At 39.9% G+C, this 18,586-nt stretch overlaps 1 long non-coding RNA gene across 1 annotated transcript; it reads right to left on the reverse strand.

The window, feature by feature from the left end:
* Window positions 1–551: 551 nt before the first annotated feature.
* LOC141725248 (uncharacterized) lies at window positions 552–8,856 on the reverse strand. The gene is made up of 3 exons (XR_012577099.1): window positions 8,749–8,856; window positions 2,705–2,768; window positions 552–899 (listed from the first exon to the last, which is right to left on the reverse strand). It is a non-coding gene; the product is annotated as an uncharacterized LOC141725248 (long non-coding RNA).
* Between the last annotated feature and the right edge of the window lie 9,730 nt (window positions 8,857–18,586).

The raw sequence follows: 18,586 nt of genomic DNA on the forward strand, positions 1-18,586 counted from the left end.
TATCTTGAGTCCTCTCTCAAGGCCTCATGAGGGACATTTGTACCACTTTCCATTAACAGAGTAAAATGGAAAACAGCATGAATTCCAGAAGTAACATTCAGTATGTTTTGGTGATCAGATTCTTGTCATGCATAAAAGTATTTTAAATCAGCTAATCCACTGAGTACAGAGGACTGTTTGCTGAACTAAACCTATGAGAATAACTAGCTGAGGCCATTTATATGGAAAAAGAATAGGACTTTATGTACATTCACCACTTTAGCTATTGTTCAGGCCAGCAGTCATATGTAACTGACCTTACAACATTTGGCCAAATAATGGGCTTATGAACATTCAAATTTTGGAACATGAATCAGATATTTTGGAGGAAACAGTATTCAGTAAGTCCTGATTCAGGATATGGATGTTTACAGGCTTATGGCATCTTCTATGCACTTAGGAATCAAGAGCCAATCGCAGGATTTGGTATAACTTTCAAAACCATTTAAGAATAATTCAAAATTTATCACAATCTAGAGATGTTACTGCATAATACATTAACATTTGGCACTGAAACTGTTGCAAAATTTTCTAATTAATAACCTGTAAATTAGTCTTTTCTTGTATTGACATGAGCGATATAAATCCCTGTGTTATTTTAAGCAGAGTGTATTTTGTCATTCAGTGCTCTCCCAACAGGAAAAATATTTTTTTTTGAAGACAGGACTGCAATTCCACAGCACACAATTTAGTTTCAATAGTGGGCACACGACTTTGCTAATGGGAGTCAGCTTTCATTATTTCAAATGCTGTTCCAGGTAATTTGAATCATTCAGTAGGAAATTTTGCATTTGTTTTCCTCCTTTTGCTGGGCTTCTCTGACAGAAAAATGGCCATACTGTCAGAGCAGAAGATAGCATCTGGAAAAAAGAGCAAAAAGGAGAAAAAAAATGATGCAGGTCAGGTTAAGAGTCCTATTCTTATGAAAACAGAATCAAAATAGACCTCCACCACAGAGAAGGTACCATGAAGTATCATAATTTACATTTTTCAAGCTACTGCTATATCTAGATAAAGAATGGGAAAATTACTGGATTTGTTTTTCTCTGTAGCAGACACTGGATTAAACATTTTCCCAACAGAACTGGATTTCAGATCTAGCCACAAGCAAAAGGACTGTCTTCACTGAGAAAAACAAGACCTTTTGGAGGGGGGTTTTGATGAGTTCCTATGAGGTATTCAAAGATAAAATGAGTTAAAAGGAGGAACTTTGTTCTTGGCAAAGGCCTGTTAGTGCAGGGGCAGAGGGCTGACCTTGGCCCATTCCCCTCTGGGTAAAATGAAGACTTTTCTCTTTTCCATTCTCCCTTGGGCCAGCACCCACATTACTTCTAGAAAATAAAAAGCCATTAAGAAATTGGTAGGAAAGCAGCTTAGTTACTTCTGAAAAATCCCTTGCGTTTCCAGTAGGTCTTTAGGAATTTAAGTGTATAGCTGCATACTCCAAGATTGAATCCTCTTTAAAATATTTAAATAGATGAATCACATTAATAAGCAGGAAATACAGAGATAAATACAGCTTAGAATCTATGACAAGAGATTTAAAGAATATTTTTGACTCTTTTCTACTTCCACAGAGCTGATGCTCAGGCTCAGCAATATGAAACAAGTGAACCTAATGATAATAATAACATTCATAGATTCTCCTTTAGCTTCCCACAGATCAGAAACGGAAAATAAAGTAACCCAAGATGGGTTTATAAACTGCTTGCTTGTATTGAGACATGTGTCATGGAACTTGGCAAATTTTCTCAGGTCACAGACTTTGCTACCACAATGCAATGTGAGCAGTTTAACCAGTTGAAGTAAAAATAATCATTTCCTATCCTTTAATCATGAAATGTTCCTAAACAGAGCACAGATAACTCCCCCAACATAGTACAGAGCAAGTCTTGCAAATGGAATTTGTTAAACATGTGTGGTAAAGAGACAGACAGCTCAGTAGGTTTTATGTTGAATTTGCATTTCCAAGGGCAGCCTCAGATTATGCCTTTCAATTCCATAAAGTGAATAGTAGGACTGGCAGATGTTTTCCTGGCTAATAGAAGAAAGTATTTCCTTGGTAGCATCACCCTTAATTGAGGGCTCTGCTTATCTCGCTCCTAAACTGAGAGGAAATCTACCTGAAATATTTTGTAGTCGCAGCTAGTGTTCAAATTTACCTCTTTGAGATACTGAGAATAAACTTCCCTGTGCTCTTGGGAAGCCAGCATGGTCTCTGAGACTCTTTCCCACTCTGAGAAGTCAGTACTCATTAGTCTAATCTCCTCACTGTGATTTAAAGAAAGCTTGGGTTTGCAACTGATTGCAAGCCGTGGACAATGGGAAGGCTGGAAAAGTTCATCTAGGCTTTAATTACAGCTGAAATAATGCTAACATTTAGAAGACATTTAACAGCAAGGTTAGCAGATGAGTATTCCTGCGGGTTCTGTTCATTTTTTATTGTTCTTTTTGACAATTATGAAGTGTTTCAAAGGCAGCAAATTAAGTTCAGCCTGCGTGTAAGAATGCAATGATAGCTCTGTTAATCATCCAGAAATCATCTACTTGGGACAGTGTGATAAATAACAGGCAAACTACTCAGCCAGTTCTTGGAAGCAGAGCCTCTGCTTTGGAACAGTGTGAAACCACAAATACTATCCATGTGCAAACAAATGTGACTTACAGTTTATCATTTATATTCGTGCTGCCCTGAAAATGTCTTTCCTCTTCCTGGATCATTAGCTTGTCTGAAAAAAAATAGAATTACACACATATTAGAAGAGGTCGATAGAGGAGAAGCAAATGACAAAAATTAAACAAAACAATAGGCTGTGTTATGTTTCCATGGAAAGGCAGCAAAAGGAAAAAAAGAAAGTCCAAAAAAAGAATGACAAAAGGATTAAACAGAACATAACCAATATTTCAGTAAATGGTGGCAGATTTCTCTTCCCTTTGCAAATCTTTCTCACGTGTCAACAGTTGCAGGTCTTACCATGGGCAACCTGGGCAGAGCTCACCCACAGAATCACAGAATCAGTTGCAGAATCACAGAATCACAGAATTGCAGAATCACAGAATCACAGAGGCACAGAATCACAGAATCAGCTAGGTTGGAAAAGATCCTGGAGATCACCAAGTCCAGCCTATGACCTAACACCACCTGACTAACTAAACCATGGCACTGAGTGCCACATTCAATCTTATTTTAAAATACCTCCAGGTGCGGTGATTCCACCACCTCTCTGGGCAGCCAAACTACTTTTTCTGTGAAGAATATTTTTCTAATGTCTGGGCTAGACTTCCCCTGGCACAGCTTAAGGCTGTCCCCTCTTGTCCTGTCACTGGTTGCCTGGGAGAAGAGGCTGACCCCACCTGCCTAAACCTCCCTTCAGGCAGCTGTAGAGAGGGATAAGGTCTCTCCTGGGCCTCCTTTCCTCCAGGCTAAACAACCCCAGCTCCCTCAGCTGTTCTTCACAGGGCTTGTGTTCCAGACCCTTCAGCAGCCTTATTGCTCTTCTCTGGATGTGTTTGAGCATCTCAAAGTCCCTCCCAAACTGAGGGCCCAGAACTGGACACAGCACTCAGGGTGAGGCCTCACCAGTGCCGAGTACAGGGCTCATGTTCAGTTCGCTGTTGATCAGCAGCCCCAGGTCCCTTTCTGCCTGGCCATTGTCCACCCCACTCAGGGCATCTCCTCACTCCTCTTTACACATCAATATAGTTATTTCACAACTTAGTTTGAAGACCTCTTTTTTCATTTCTCAAAGCCTCCTCCATGTGTTCAGAATTACACTAACTCAGGAGAAAAAGATGGTGATGGTCCACTTACATGAGTGACAGACTATTACAGATGCAATTACACCCCAAGTCTGCATTTGCAGCATATTCCCCCTCACAGCCTCAAAGCTTCTCATACCTGAGAGCTCTTCCAAGGAGATGTTGAGCTTGCCATTATCTTTAGAGACATGGCTGAATGAGAAAAGCTATGTGGATGCTGCTGTTTATACAGAGGTCTTGGCAAACAGAACCCAAGGCAGATTTTCACAAAATTTATTACCCTGGTAATTGCAGAAGTGAAAAAGGAGTGGGCAATTGGGAACATAATACCAGTGGGCAAACACAACACACAACTGTTGGTCATGTTATGGTGCCAGGAGAAAGTGAAAATTGGACCTGAAATGCCAAAATTTACTCTATGGTAAAGGTTCAAGGAATAGCTGTGTGCTATCCCCTCTGATTACACATGGAAACCCATTTTTGCAGTGTGCTGCTCTGGTTTTGTATGTGCCTTTAACACATTTGCATTTTGAAGACGCAGATCAGAGTTTGCTTTTTTTCCATGTGCAATCAGTTTTGGGGCTATTTTTACCAAGTATTACAGCCATAAAATAAACGTGATTTTAAATATTTGGGAGCTATTTTCTTTTTTTCCCATGCTGCATTTATGTACATGGTTTTACATTTTATTTTCATTTTGCTGGCTCCCATTCAGAAAAGGAGCTAAAGTGCAGAAAGGATGATAAAAAGCAGACATTATAGAGATTTTGATTTTCTGCATTTTTCTTTCTTTTGCAGAAGTAACATTGGAAATCAGGATTTACCTTCCTTTAGAAATTTAAAATAAAATAGAGAAAAAAAAAAAGCAAATTTGTACAAAGCTGATGCCTATTTCTTGTGGGCTATTTTCAAAAGGTCAAAAGTGGCAGGTTTCATCTGCTGCTCTGATAACAACACAAAGATTTCTACTGAAAAATAGCAAATTAGAAGATCATGAAATAGGCCATAACCATGGGAGCTATGTCTAGCATTAGTTAAAAAAGCAGTTGCAAAATATCTCTGATGTAGCATTTGCAAGGGTTGTAGCTCCAGCCTGGAGGCCAAGAACCAGCCCCTGGTAAATTGTCACAACCCCACTGAGGTCAGAAATGCTTCCTCAGTTTACACAGGCTGGCTTTCTGTTTAGAAAATCTTGAAAAATATATACTCTTTAATTAAAATTACCTAAACATATAGGCCTGGAAAGCCCTTTACAGAGAAGCTGAATATTAATCTCTGATCCATGAGAAGTTTTCCACCAAGACTGAGTCAAACATTTGCTCTTAAACATTTGTTGTCGAACATGCTCTAGCAGAAAGCAGTAAAAATTAACTCCTGTTCTAGATGTTATATTGGAATTTATAAAAGGTGTAATTAAACCACAAATTCTTCACTGGGTGCAGTACCATGCTTAGCAATCGCTGCATGAGTTAATTATCAGAATAATTTCACCTTGCTGTTCATCTTAGCAGAGCAGGCTTGGGGCTCCAGGATTTTGTCACTGCAGAGTGAGAAAGTGTTTTCTGGTGTAGCCTAGGATGTGATTGCTTCTCAGTGCTGTGGGAATGCTCAGGAAAACATGTTTGTGTTACATCTGGGGGCTGATGCTGCTGTGTCTGGTTTCTGTTGGATGAAATCTTTTATCCTGCCAAAGTGCAGCCACCCCCATTAGGCACAGTTTCCCTGATTCCCCCTTGCAGTGCTGGGACCTCTGGCCGCCACTGCAGATTTGTTTGTGTCACTATCCTGTCACACCGTGCCACCCTCTGGGACGTGCTGGGGCAAGAGACCTTGTCCTCTGTACCTGCTCTGGATTGCATGAAGATTGCCTAAATGATAGAAGAAAGGTGAGGTGAATAAGATTTGGGGGTTAAACAAACCTTGCGACACTATTAAAAATCTGCATCTCAGGCTCTATAACCTGTGTTAGATGTGAGCAGGTGGCAGACAGCACCTATACTGACCATTAATGACCTTTTGTCAATGCCTTTTCTTAGAGCATTGCACTCTTTGGTGAATTATATCCAAACAAGACTACATTTTTACCTGTCTTCTTGTAGCCAAGATTCTCTAATAAATAGTTTGCTGAGTATTTGTCAGTGTGTGTATGTATCACTTACATACAGAGGATTTTACGTTGCTTACTGATTATTGGGAAAAATTATTTTAAATTCACTGCAGTAATGTCTGTGCACCTTTTGATTAATATATGGCCAGAGACTCATGCACATGGCTGTGCCACAGCCTCAGCAGGGTGCCAGGGTTACTAATCAGGAGCATTTACTGAGCAGGAGATGGGGAAGGGGCTGTTTCTGAAAGATGCTGCCAAGAAATCCCAGCAGACACGAGCTGTATGTGCAGCACCTTGCAAAAGGATTTCAGCTTCTCACATCCATGGTAAGGAAGCTACAAATGGCTCACTCATTTAACTTTGTGGAACTATGTGTACCTGCCAAAGGTAATGACAAGAATTTTAACTTTGAATTTTTTAATAAAACTACTTTGACAGGAACATCCAAAAGATCCACAATTTTTTTTCAGTGTTTTCGTTATATTCACAGAAAAGCAAAAAGCAATCCCACACACTAGCAAAAACACAGATTACACAACATCTGATAAATGAAATATGACTATTTTTTAGTTTTTCCCAAGATTCAAACCTGTGTGAAACAAATGAAGAAGTAGCTGTCATGCTGGGAGCTCTTCTAGAAAAAAAACCCCAGAATTCAGAGGTAATACAGCTCTCGGCAGCACCACTGAGCACTCAGGACTTCACTCTCCTTCAATTAATAAACTGGTCTTGGTTATAACAACTGCCTGTTTCACAACATTTTAAAAGTACAGAGTTCTTGTTTTTGATCTAGATGGATGGCACATTTCATCACTAAAGTTCTGATGGTCAGGAGAAGGATTCATTTTTTTAAATGGCTTTCACGGTCTATGTTATCCTATTTTTTGACTCTCTAATCCTAAAAGTTAAAGGGACATCTACAAAGCTGTCTTAGCCTCCCTTTTCTCTCCAAAGAGCTCTCAAAAGCTTAGATCCTCCTATCCCTGCACAGTGAACTGATGGATGGGTCTCTGCACCCAGAGGAGAGTGGAGGGAACTGAAGGCAGCCCTGAGGCCCACAGACACCCAAGCATGCGCTTGGGGTGAGGGACCTGCATTCGGATTCTGGTTTTGCACTGCTGAGCTAACCCTCTTTTGAAATGCTTTCAGGGATAACAACCCTACCACTTCCCTGGGCAGCCTGCTCCAATGCTTCACCACCTTTTTGGTGAGGACATTTTTCCTAATACCCAATCTAGACATCCCCAGGTGCAACTTGAGGCCATTTCTTCTTGTTCCACCACTTATTTCTTGGGAGGAGAGATTGACATCTACCTTGATGCCTGAGAACGGCTACCTAGAACAGAGGCTAGACAGAGTTAGGAGGATAAAGTGGGCATTTATTAAAGGCCTTCAGTAGATACACTTTGGCCAGCCAAAAGCCTCACAGAGGCTACACCCAAGATGGACAGTGGGCACGAGGTTTTCAGACAGATATAAGTTTGGTCTATTTCCATTTCAGGGATTAATTCTGCAATTACAGCTTCAGGTAATGAAGTCATATTTCCCCTGTTTGCCCCTCCCCAATTCACTTCTGTTTATGCTTTTCAGGCCAGAGGCTGGGATGGTGACCTTGGTTCTCAGGCCTGGAAGGAATGGTTTGTGAAGAGAGCTTACTAACATGCTATATGGAGTTCAGAGTTATGGATAATGCAGTACAGGATCTGAAAAATATAAAAATATAAAAACTAAAATCTTTAAGCTTCAACCTTGCTACAACCTCCCTTCAAGAGGCCCCCTTGGCTTGGTTTAGCCAAATAAATGGTTGTGGAGTTGTGAGCAGAGCTGTAGGCTGAATCCATGCTAGGTAAGAAAAGCAGGAGCAGAGAGGTATTTTTGCTGAGAGACTAGTGGTAGCTCAGTGAGCCAGGAGGATAAATACTGATATGACAAGGTAAATACTGGCATGACAAGGTGTAAACCCCAAAGGGGGGAAGCAGGGTGTAGGAAGATGGCAGCTCATCAGCACAAGGATCAGCAGAGGACAACCCTATCCCCAGGGCTTCTCACTAGAGACAGTGAGATACATCAGTGCTCAGCCTAGCAAGTTAGAAGTGCATTACCCAACAGATGATTGCCCTCTTCTCTTAGGTGGGTATGTCCCTCTGAGTGTTCTGCTCACAGCAGCAGGTGATGGACCAGATGTGACCACAGGGAGAGGTTCTGCTCTGCTGCCTGGGCTGTGGCAGCCTCAGGGCTGTGGGGGCTCCAGTTCTCCCAGCTGGACCCCAGGTGCCAGCCCAGCTTTGTTCCCTGCTCAGTGACAGGAGTTCACTGCTCTCTTGATCTGAGGAGTTTTCTGCAGCTGGCCCTGAAGAAACTCTGCCTTCTGCCACCTGTTCTAGTGCTGGCAGTTCAGTCTCCAGCATGAGTCCAGCTCACTGCACAGAGATAAGGCCATAAACAGGCAGAAAAGCACAGACCAGGTTGTGATATTTCCTCCTGGTTTGTGCCCTGATGTGTCCACAGCCCTCCTGAGCCAGGAACTGGGAAGCACACAGCAGATATTTCCCAGAGGTTACAGCAGTGCAACTCTATCCAAAAATTCACTGCAATGGGCCCTCTACACATTGTGCCTCCTGTAACCCAGATCCTGAGCTGGCTTAGGCACTTTCACATTAACACAACAGGAAATTATGCTCAAGGTATTGCAGACATGAGAAATACTAAATCAACTATGACAACCTCTCTATTTTTGCTGTTTCTCTGCTTGGACAGCAAACTTTTATCTGCTCTCTCCTCTCATGTCCCAAACCAGGTAGACAATCTCTTGGTTTCAGCATTTCAGACCCCAAACTCACCTCTCTTCCCCTGGGACACCTTGCAACACCATGGCTCAAACAGCCAGCCCGAACTAACAGGACTTCTTTCAGTTTCCTCACAGCCCTTTAAAGAGAAAAAAAGGTGGACAAAACGTTTAAGATTCAGCCTTGAGAAAGAAGATTTCTTAGTCTGTAAACTCCAGCACTAGGCCCTTGGATATAGCATTATGGGCCCCAGTAGGTGATACCTGCCAAAGGAGTAAGATAAACACTTGTACAGGTAACAACCAGACAAGTTTCTTTTGAGAAATTTTTCTTCTATTATCTCTTTTACAAGGAATTAAACACTTGATGTTGACCCAGAACTCAGTAAAACTGAGACCAGCCCCTAAGGTTGATCAGCTGCAAGAAACTAAGTGGCACATGTGGTGAAGTCAGCCTCTCTCCGCTGAGCTGGAGTAATTGCACAGGGTTTTCATCTTCTGATAATATGAACTAAAATATTCCTGTTTAAACCATTGCAGAAGGTTCCAGTGCACAAGTGAAGACAGCCAGTAAAATTATTTTATTTTCACTGCAGTGGGATTCATTTCTACACAGGCAGCCTTCAGGGCAGCCACTTTCAGCTGACAGTGGCAACTTCTGGATGCTGAAAACGCTGACAAAGAGCCTGTACCCTCTTTTGAAACCTCCAGCCCTTTGCCTTGAAGAAAAGCTCTGGTTTTAAAGTCTCTCCCATCCATTTTAGGCCAGTGTGTAAGGCAGACACAGAGAGGAATACTGCATGTCTTTCTTCTCAGCTTCAATCAGGGTTTGAAATGGCCCCAGGAGTTTTACAGAGCTGGGCTGCTGATATTCATGTTCTCTTACCCTTGCCCAGCTGAGCAAGCTGGCTTTGCTGTGACTTCCACATGGCCTGCACAAGCACTTGGACACTTCACTACAGCTTAAGCTTTAATTAAATCATTATGAGATACACCTTTCAGGAACTGAAATTCTAATTGAATTTTTTCTTTAGGCATCTAATCTAAAGGAGTAACTGAGATATTATTCTCAAGATGGAAAATTATCCTTACTTTTTGTTTCCTCAAATACCTGTGAAATGTTCTAGTCTTGGTTTTTATGACCAAGCAGCTCTATGGCATTGTACTGTTGTGTCCTGTGTGTGTTTAATGGTCCTTTGCTCACAGCCACCTCTTGCTTTCCACACATCCATTCATTTCTTGGATGAAAACCAACAGAACTCCTTTACATCAAATAAGGGAATCTCTCATTTCATATGTAGCATTACTTTTTATATATCAGCATTTGTACACACATAACCATGCATAGTATATGTGCTGTATGTGCAATACAATATTATAATATAGCAATACTCTGTATGATTTTATATATTTGTCTTTCTCAGGACTGGAGAGGAACTTTCCTCCCTGTTGCCTGTAAGATTACAGAAACTTGGTTCAAAAAGTCTTAGCATGGAGGGAGGAAGAGAGATTGCTTTTTTCTTCACTGCTCCAGCTTTCATTCATACACTGGAAAAATTACCCTGTATATCTGGATTCTTGGCCTACCATGACCTGGATATCAGTGCCCAAATGAGGAGGCCAATTTTTTTTCCCTATGGAAGCTGAAAACCCTGGGTTTCATCCCTGATGCATGATTAAATGATTTAGTGAAATGTTTGTCTTTTAAATAATGTGTTTATTTCCAACAGTTTATTTAGACCAGTGCCTCTAGTCCAGGAGCCATCTGTGACTCTCATGAAAGACAAGTCAATTCCCAAAGAATAAATAGAAAAAGGTTTATTCACTACAAATTTTTTAATCACATCCATTTCACTTAAAGATTTAAATTGTAACCTGGAATTTGATCAGTATTTCTATCAACTTATTCCTTCATGTTATATCAATAAAACAATTATTTTAACTAATGAAGATAATAGATTATGAGAAAATAAAGAACAACTAGAAGAGAGCCATCTATATATATGAAAATTGCACAGAGAATATAAATATTCTCAGTTGTGAAAACATGGGGTGAGTCACTGTGGAAAAAGTTAAACGTTACCCAGAGAGAAAAGAAGTCTAATAAGAGATGAGTTGAATGGGTTACATGCCCTTGATTCCTCCCTCTCATTGTTTCTTTGTCCTAAAACAAACCTGACAGTATATCTTTAGATCATCAGGTTAATGAAAGATATGTACATTGTGAAGGTCAAATAAGACCTCTGGTAAAGAAGTTTCACCAGAAAAGCCTGAAGCAATTTGAATTTTTCTTATGCTTCTGATTCCTAATGCACCCACTAAAGAGGCAATTTGACAAACATAAAGCGCTCGGGGCTCTTTGTCCACACTTGTCAACTGTTTTTTGTTCAGTAAAAGCCCAGTGGAAAGAAAGGGCTTAAAACAGTCATTTTGTTATCACAGAACTCAGAATTAATCCCATGCATCTGTACCCAGTGGTGCTTTTAGCACTGCTCTTTGGAGCTGCAAATCCCCCATACGAGGAATGTGCAACCTACTCGTGGGAGCTCATCCGGCCGCCCCTCCTGCTCCTGCTTTTAGAGCCACCAGGGGAGCACAATGTGAAAAGGTTTCTGGAAACAAACAACCAGATTATGTGAAGTATTCTCACTCCTACTTTTCGTAATGAACTTCGTATTTCTCAGTGCACGCATTATTTTTTATGCATCTATTTTTAAGTTCTATTTAAAAACTTCAAGAGAATTGTCTACCAACATTCAAGAGGAAAAACCTCAACCCATAGCTCTGTGAACATCATTTATATCAGTGGATTTACAGATCAATAGGAAGAAAATAACTCAGTGTTTCTCAGTGTTTTGTTTCCTGATTTTTTTCCTAAAATCTTTGATCCTTCATTCCATTCATGCAGAAAATAAGGATACTTAAGAGCTGGTCGGTCAGGTAAGACCAGTGGTTCATTAAATGTACTTTCTCCTCTTCCTGTGGAAAATGCCAAAGGCTGGCATGAAACTTTTTGACAGATAATTATGGATTTCTTTACAATGTTGGGGGGTTTTTTGGGTTTTTTGGGGCTTTTTTTTGTTTGTTTTTTGTTTGTTTGGTTGGTTGGTTTGGTTTGGTTTTGGTTTTTGTTTGTGGGTGTTTGGAGAGTTCTTCGGTTGTTTGGTTGGTTTTTTGTGGAATAACCAACCCACAGGGAAATACCAACTTATTTACATACTTCAATGTCATCTATGGAAATGTTTGGAGACTTCCCAGGAGCCCAAGGCAAAATGGAAACCGTAGAGAATCTGTAGAAATTAAAGACAGCTGCAGGAAATGGACAGAACCCTCAGAGGAATTGCCTTATGAACTTGTATTACTAGCTTAGTTCCACATTTAAAAGATGAAACATTACATTTAGGAACAATTATTTCCCCACTATGGCAATAAAGATTCATTACATGTGTAGAGTCTCATAATTTTTGATAGTTTAAAATTATTTAGTTTTGTTATTCTTTAATGCAAGTATCTCTTAGCAACTAATAAACTAAACAGGATTATCCCCTTCTGCTGTCTTTCACAGATTCAGGATGGGCTCTGGATGTGGCACCTAGATCCCCATTTAGATTGGCTTGTAAAAACTTTCCAAGGGAGAATTGGCTGCAACTTTAATCCGAGTCAAACCTTACCTCAATGGTAAGATGTAAGATCCTGGGGAATGAACTCACTTGGGAGGAGTCTATAATGCTTCCCAAGTGTTCTGGGCACAGAGATTTTCTTTGGAAAGAAATTATCCAAAAAACCATCTAGTCCTTGGAGAGAAAAGCCCATTATTATATATGAATAGGTGTTAAACTTATTTTTTTCCAAAACCGACCAGCAGAATTTTAAGAGGTATTAGTCATTAAAAATCTCTGCTAGGAAAGAGAGGCAGCTGTCTTCTGATCATTACAGTTATTGATCTTTTTAATAGAATTTAATGTGTACAAATTGACTGGACTTTAAAAAAAAAATACACTGGCAAGTCCGGTTGTCAATGTAATTTACAAAACCACTTAAACTGTTAAATGCATATTCTTAAGAACAAAGTTTGACCTTGCTTCTTCTTGGATTACTAATAATTAATTTTCTTGTTTTCCAGAGGAAATGGATTTTGCAAGAACAAATAGCTGAAACTTGCTTTCAGACCTTCTAGCTCTAATAGGGTAAGGGAAAGATGAGCTGATATTAGGCTGCATCAACAGATGGTTGATAGATCAACTATATTTGAAAAATGCTGGTAGAAATCAAGGAGTGGAATTATAAGGGAGTCTATTTTGCAAAAGGAAAGAAGAGGAAAAAAAGTGGCTTGATTTCTAGTGTTTCTCCTTGCAGAAACATATTGAAGATACTTTGCCAGCAAAAACTATTCAGAAGATTGTGATTGTCTCTCAACATCAGATCTTTACTATAGGCTCATTAATTCTACCTAAGAAGCATGCACCAGGATTTATTCTCATTGAAATGAGTCCCAATTTGTAAGTTTTTTTTCCTATGCTGCCTTTTTCTCCCTTTATTTTTTTTATTCTATGATTCTGACCATATTACACATTCTCTGGTAGCTCCCACAGTTGCATGTCCTGTGCCTGTCTAATGAGCATTCTCATCCTCTGGCCTTCTACAGCTAATGATAATGGGCTCCACAGCATCCCCCTTCATTATCACTACAGAGAACACATTTCCAGTCTGTTTTATGCCTCAGCCCTTTGTAGTTCCATTTAGAAATATATTTGCAAGACCTGCCTGTGAGAGTGCTCTATAAAGCAATGTCAAAAGCCTTTTTACAGACACCACCCTGGTATCTTCTGCTTGTCTTCCATCCACAGAGCTGCAGGAGGAAGTCTGAAAAGTCTGACATTATTTTTTCTTGCCAAGTCTGTGCTGGCTGTTGCTCAGAGCTCCCATCATTGTCCCTTCTGTCTGACTCCAGTGCAGTTGCTCTTGCCTCTGTAGCCTTGATTCCAGCACCCTGAGGTCCTTTCCACTGGCAACACTTCTTGCTGTCTGTAGAATGCAGTTATCATTCCCTTGGTTTGTCATCTGCACGCTATGACTTGCATTTCCTTTCTCTCCTCATTTTATTTTAATATTTTAATGTTTTTCTATCACTTGATTCATTCTTTGCCTCCAATTATATTCCATCTCTTTGAGTGCTCCTTCAATTTCTCTGTTGTCTGTTTTCTCCTCTGCTTCTAATCCTTCAGACCACCCTCTGACTTCTTTCTCCTCTTCCAAGTACCCCCACAGCTATTTCTATCATCCTTAGAACCTATCCTTTAAATGCCATTCTTGCTAATTCAAAACAACAAATGAAAAACGTCTTTCACCTCATCTCCATCACATTACCCTCCACCACTGAAAATTAATAAACTTTTAAATATCTTTGTCACTTCTGAAAATGAAGAGGGAAGATTAATCACTTTTACTGATTTAATTGGGGACCAATGAGAACTGTGGTAATCCAGGATTAACTTCTTGGAGTTATTTTTTAAGGCATGCATTATCATATTCCTATTTGCTAGTTTGACAGATCACAGCAACATAGTCATAACTTTTACAAATTGCCAATAATCCCAAGGCTTCTGTCTTCTAAATAAGGCCATTCTGATTTTCCAACTCTTATAAAGTAATTATGTTTTGTATCTCATTTACAATGAAAATGGATTAATTCAGTCTAAAGAAATAGGCTTTTTCAAAGGAAATCAGATGGAGGGAAAGTAGCTTTGCAATCTGAGAATTCACACAAAGCAAGCAGCTGATCTTGCCTACACACACTGGGAATTCTGTTAAAAGGAAAGGTCTAATTACACTTTGCACTTTGAAACCAAATAATTCAGCTCTTTGTAAAGTGACATAATTCTTCTGAAACTGCTGACATGGGGCACAATGTGCATTACTTGCCATCTTTTCACCTACAATCCAAAGTTATGAAAATGTAATAGAATATAGAATTTTTTCCCAATTTTTAACATCAGAATTTTGGCATTTTCTTTTGCAGCATTGTGTCAGGGAAAAGGTTTAGAGAAATATCAAGCCAGGATAACTAGTGAAAATTGAAGGGCTTGTTTAATCCCCTAAACTGTGGCAAAAAACTCAGAGCAACAGTATTTATGCTTCAAAAGTACCATTTGAAGAATTTGCAAATGGTATTTTTAAAATCTGACAGATGACCTAAAGAGATAAATCCACTTAAATCATATTCTTTTAAACTAATTGTCATTCTCCCTACTCACAGCAATATTCTCCATTCACATATCACAGTTTCCTGTAACAGGCCAAAAAGCTCCTAAGTTAATGCAGACTGCATCAGTGATGCACAGCATGGCTGGAGAGGCAGGAGAGAGCTGTGTGCTCCAAAAGGAAGATTCCTCACAGGTAGGACATACAGCTGGACTCTTCAGATTTTCTGGATGGGAAACAGGTGGGACCTACCTGGCTCCAGTCTTTGGACAGGGAAAACCCTTGAATGTCATCTCAGAAACCTGGGTATCAAAACGTACCAGTATATTAATGAAAGATGGAGAAAGGGTAATTTTAGCCAGGCTAATTTTCCAAATCTTATCTAACTCTGTATTAATATCTGATAAGTATTTTAAATGCTTTTTTTGTCGCATTGAGGTCTGACCTTTCTATCACTTGGTAGGTCAGACTGATTCTTTCTGCTTTCAACTCTTTTCATTTTCACAGTCTTTAAAAAAAGTTCTTAAACAAGTTTTATGCTTTAATTATGAATTTAGAAGTTACTGATTCTTTAAAGTACAAGGAACTTTAAGTGGCTCCTTCAAGCAGCTTCACACTTGGCAAGCAGTGCTTTATTCCTGACAGTATTTCTAATGTTCATGGATTTATTAAGGTTGGAAAAGATCTCCAAGATTATCAAGTCCAACCATTGACCCACCACTGCCAGTTCACTAAATCCTACTCACAAGTACCACACCCACACACCTTTTGAAGAGTTCCAAGAATGATGATTCCACCCCTTCCCTGGGCAGCCTTGATCTTGTTTGTGGTTTTACTGTTTGTCCCTTTTTCTTAGTGCCATGGACTCTGAGAAATGTCACCTCATGACCCTTCCCCCTTTCTAGTAATGGGCAGCATGAAGTTAAACCTGCTGAAGTTAAACCTGGGTCCTCCCCTTCTCTTGGGTCCCTCTCCCTACACTTGGGCTCTTCACCAAACACCAACTTCCATTCTGTGTTGATTCCTGTGTCTCAATTTAAAGCAGCCTGAATGGCAGAGTCAGCCTATTCCTGCAACCAGGCTGCTTCTGAGCTGACTGAAAAGCAATCAGGAGTACATTGTCTGAAAAAGTCCAAGCTTTAAATGTCTTCTTGGTCCTTTACAGTCAGATCATCAAACAGCTGCACAGCATTAACACAAGTGCATTGCGAACGTTTATATTCTGATGAAAAGAAAAATTCTGTTTCATCCTCGCCTGCCAGAATTTTCAGTGATGAATGACAAAGTGTAGGAAAAAATAGAGAAAGAAAAGGACAAAGAGAGAATCTGCTTCTCTCTGTGTTTACAGCTGGACCAATCAATTATCCCATGGTGAGGCTCACCCACCTGCACAGGAGGGACTTGTCCTGGCAGAGCACCCACTGCCTTGGGACTGCAAGGGCACCTCAAGGAAGGGCCTGCTCTGCTTTCAAGCCCTGTGCACAATTTAAACTCCACTATCACATATAATAAGCCTCTCTCAGGCAGATCTACAAAAAAAGAACAGTGCACTTCCTGAAATGAAACGCATTTATAAATCTGTTCAGATGCTACATTCCCAAAGAGGCAGCATGCTTCTTAAGTTTCCCAGTTCCAAATGAGGACATTTTGGAATGAAATCTCCTAGTTTCCAAAAGCTCCATAGCCTCAAAGTCCACATGTGCTTGGGCCATGCCCAGAACAATATGTCTCAATATTTCTGAGCAATTAGGCATTTAGGTAATCCCAAAGTTTTGAAAATATCCAGAAACCCTTCTGAGGCTGGATTTTAAAGCCCTGACCTGGGCTGGACTTGAGCAGTGCTCTGCTGTAGGGATGGCCACACTGCAGGGTGGGAGGTGAAAGAGAAATTATCTGCCAGGGCATCTCAACCCAGCTTTTCTAATTGATAGTCCTAATTCACCAGGTTAAAAAATTGATTTTGTGACCTGGCTTGTGGGAGAAGTGCTTGGATGAATGGGAAAAATAAACATGCATCATGCATATGATTAAGAAAAGGGTAAAGTGAGAAAAGAACAATTATTTTTCACCCTCACAGTTCATCTGGGACTAAGGGCATCTGTTCTTCAATCCCTGCTCCTAAGAATATATACACAATCTGTTTCAAGATCTTATGTTCTGGCTTGTAAAAAATGTGTTTTTAAACCCAAGAAGTGTTGGAATACACAGTGAATGTGCACTTAAAATTGCTGCATTTGGGATGTGATCATTTTTAAAGAAGATAACATCTGTTTGAAAGCTGAACAAAAATTGAGCTCATGCATTTTCGGGAACTTATTAAATAACATAAGACAGATTGTCTTTCCTTCATATAAAACTTTTTTTTTCTTTAGTAGGAAAACTACAAACACTACACAAAATGAAGTCAAAGGCTGCTAACACTTCCACTCTACAAATAGTTTTTAGTAGTAATTGCTGGATCAAGCTGGGAGTAGTGCTGGTGTGTGGCTACTGAAGAAATAATAATTTAATGATAATGATAATGATAATGATAATAGTATTAAGGAAATTTTTAAAATAATATTTATCACTGTCCCTATCTCTGCAGGCTTGTTTTGCTTTAGCAGTGATAGACCCTGCACACACAGCTGGTACAACAGGATTTCAGCCTCCTCTCTACCAGCATGTTTAAAAACTGTGAGGTGTTTTCACCTTTGAACATCAATTGAGTTCTGGAGGTCTGATCTTAAGAAGGGAAAACAGCGAGAGTTTCTGCAGGATTATTGCAGCTCGTATGTAGGAATCAAAGGATTTTCCTTTTTACCTTAGGTACCTCAGGCTTACAAGGGTTCCATTGTAAATAATGTGCAATAAGTAGCTCCTGATGCATAATAAATGTAGTCATTTGTATCTGTAAATCAGACACAGTGTGTGTGCACATTTTCCTTCTCTAGAAGGAAAAAGAGACATCTTTGAAGCCTCCTGTGCAAAGGGATGTCCCACTCACATCATTCAAGTGCTTATATTATTTCTCTAATTGCATATGAACAAATACATATCTTACAAATAAAATGATAAAAAAGCCTTTCAGTCAGAGTGGGAAATTAGTTTCTGATAAGCATGTGATGATATGTTTGGTATATTATTTAGATTATGTATCAGTATAAAATATTTAGTGTAACATAATGATCTGAGGACAGAAGTGGCCGAGACTCCTATTTACATGGCACTCTTGATACATTTACTACTCTGAACTGAAAAATCTCAAAAAGCCAAGGCAGTCCTAGAAGAAAGGTGTCTCAGGTGTGACCCAGAGCAGTCTCAGGCTGAGGATGCAGGGAGTGGATACAGCATAAGGCAGGCTGCACTGCCAGGACTCTCCTCCTCTGCCCTCCATAGACAACGTGCCCATAAGCCATTTAAGCACACTGCTGGGGGATGGAGAATCCTCTTCCTCTCCCTATTGACAAGATTGAGAATTTACACATTTTCCACCAGAAAACCACGAGTAGGAGAAAATTAGTTACTCGAGTTTGTGAGTGGGTGTCACTAAATGGAGGCAGTGGCAGCAGAGAGGCATTTTCCTGCAAAATGAGGGAATAGAATAGCTGCGTGTTGGAGAATTTTGCTTAGACATGGCTTGAAGGAAAGAGGCTATGAAAATATACAGCTGATAGAAAAGTAAAAGACAGCTGTAAGCAGCAATTTTTAAG

This window comes from Zonotrichia albicollis, chromosome 1, assembly GCF_047830755.1.
Source record: "Zonotrichia albicollis isolate bZonAlb1 chromosome 1, bZonAlb1.hap1, whole genome shotgun sequence".
NCBI classification, from domain to species: domain Eukaryota; kingdom Metazoa; phylum Chordata; class Aves; order Passeriformes; family Passerellidae; genus Zonotrichia; species Zonotrichia albicollis.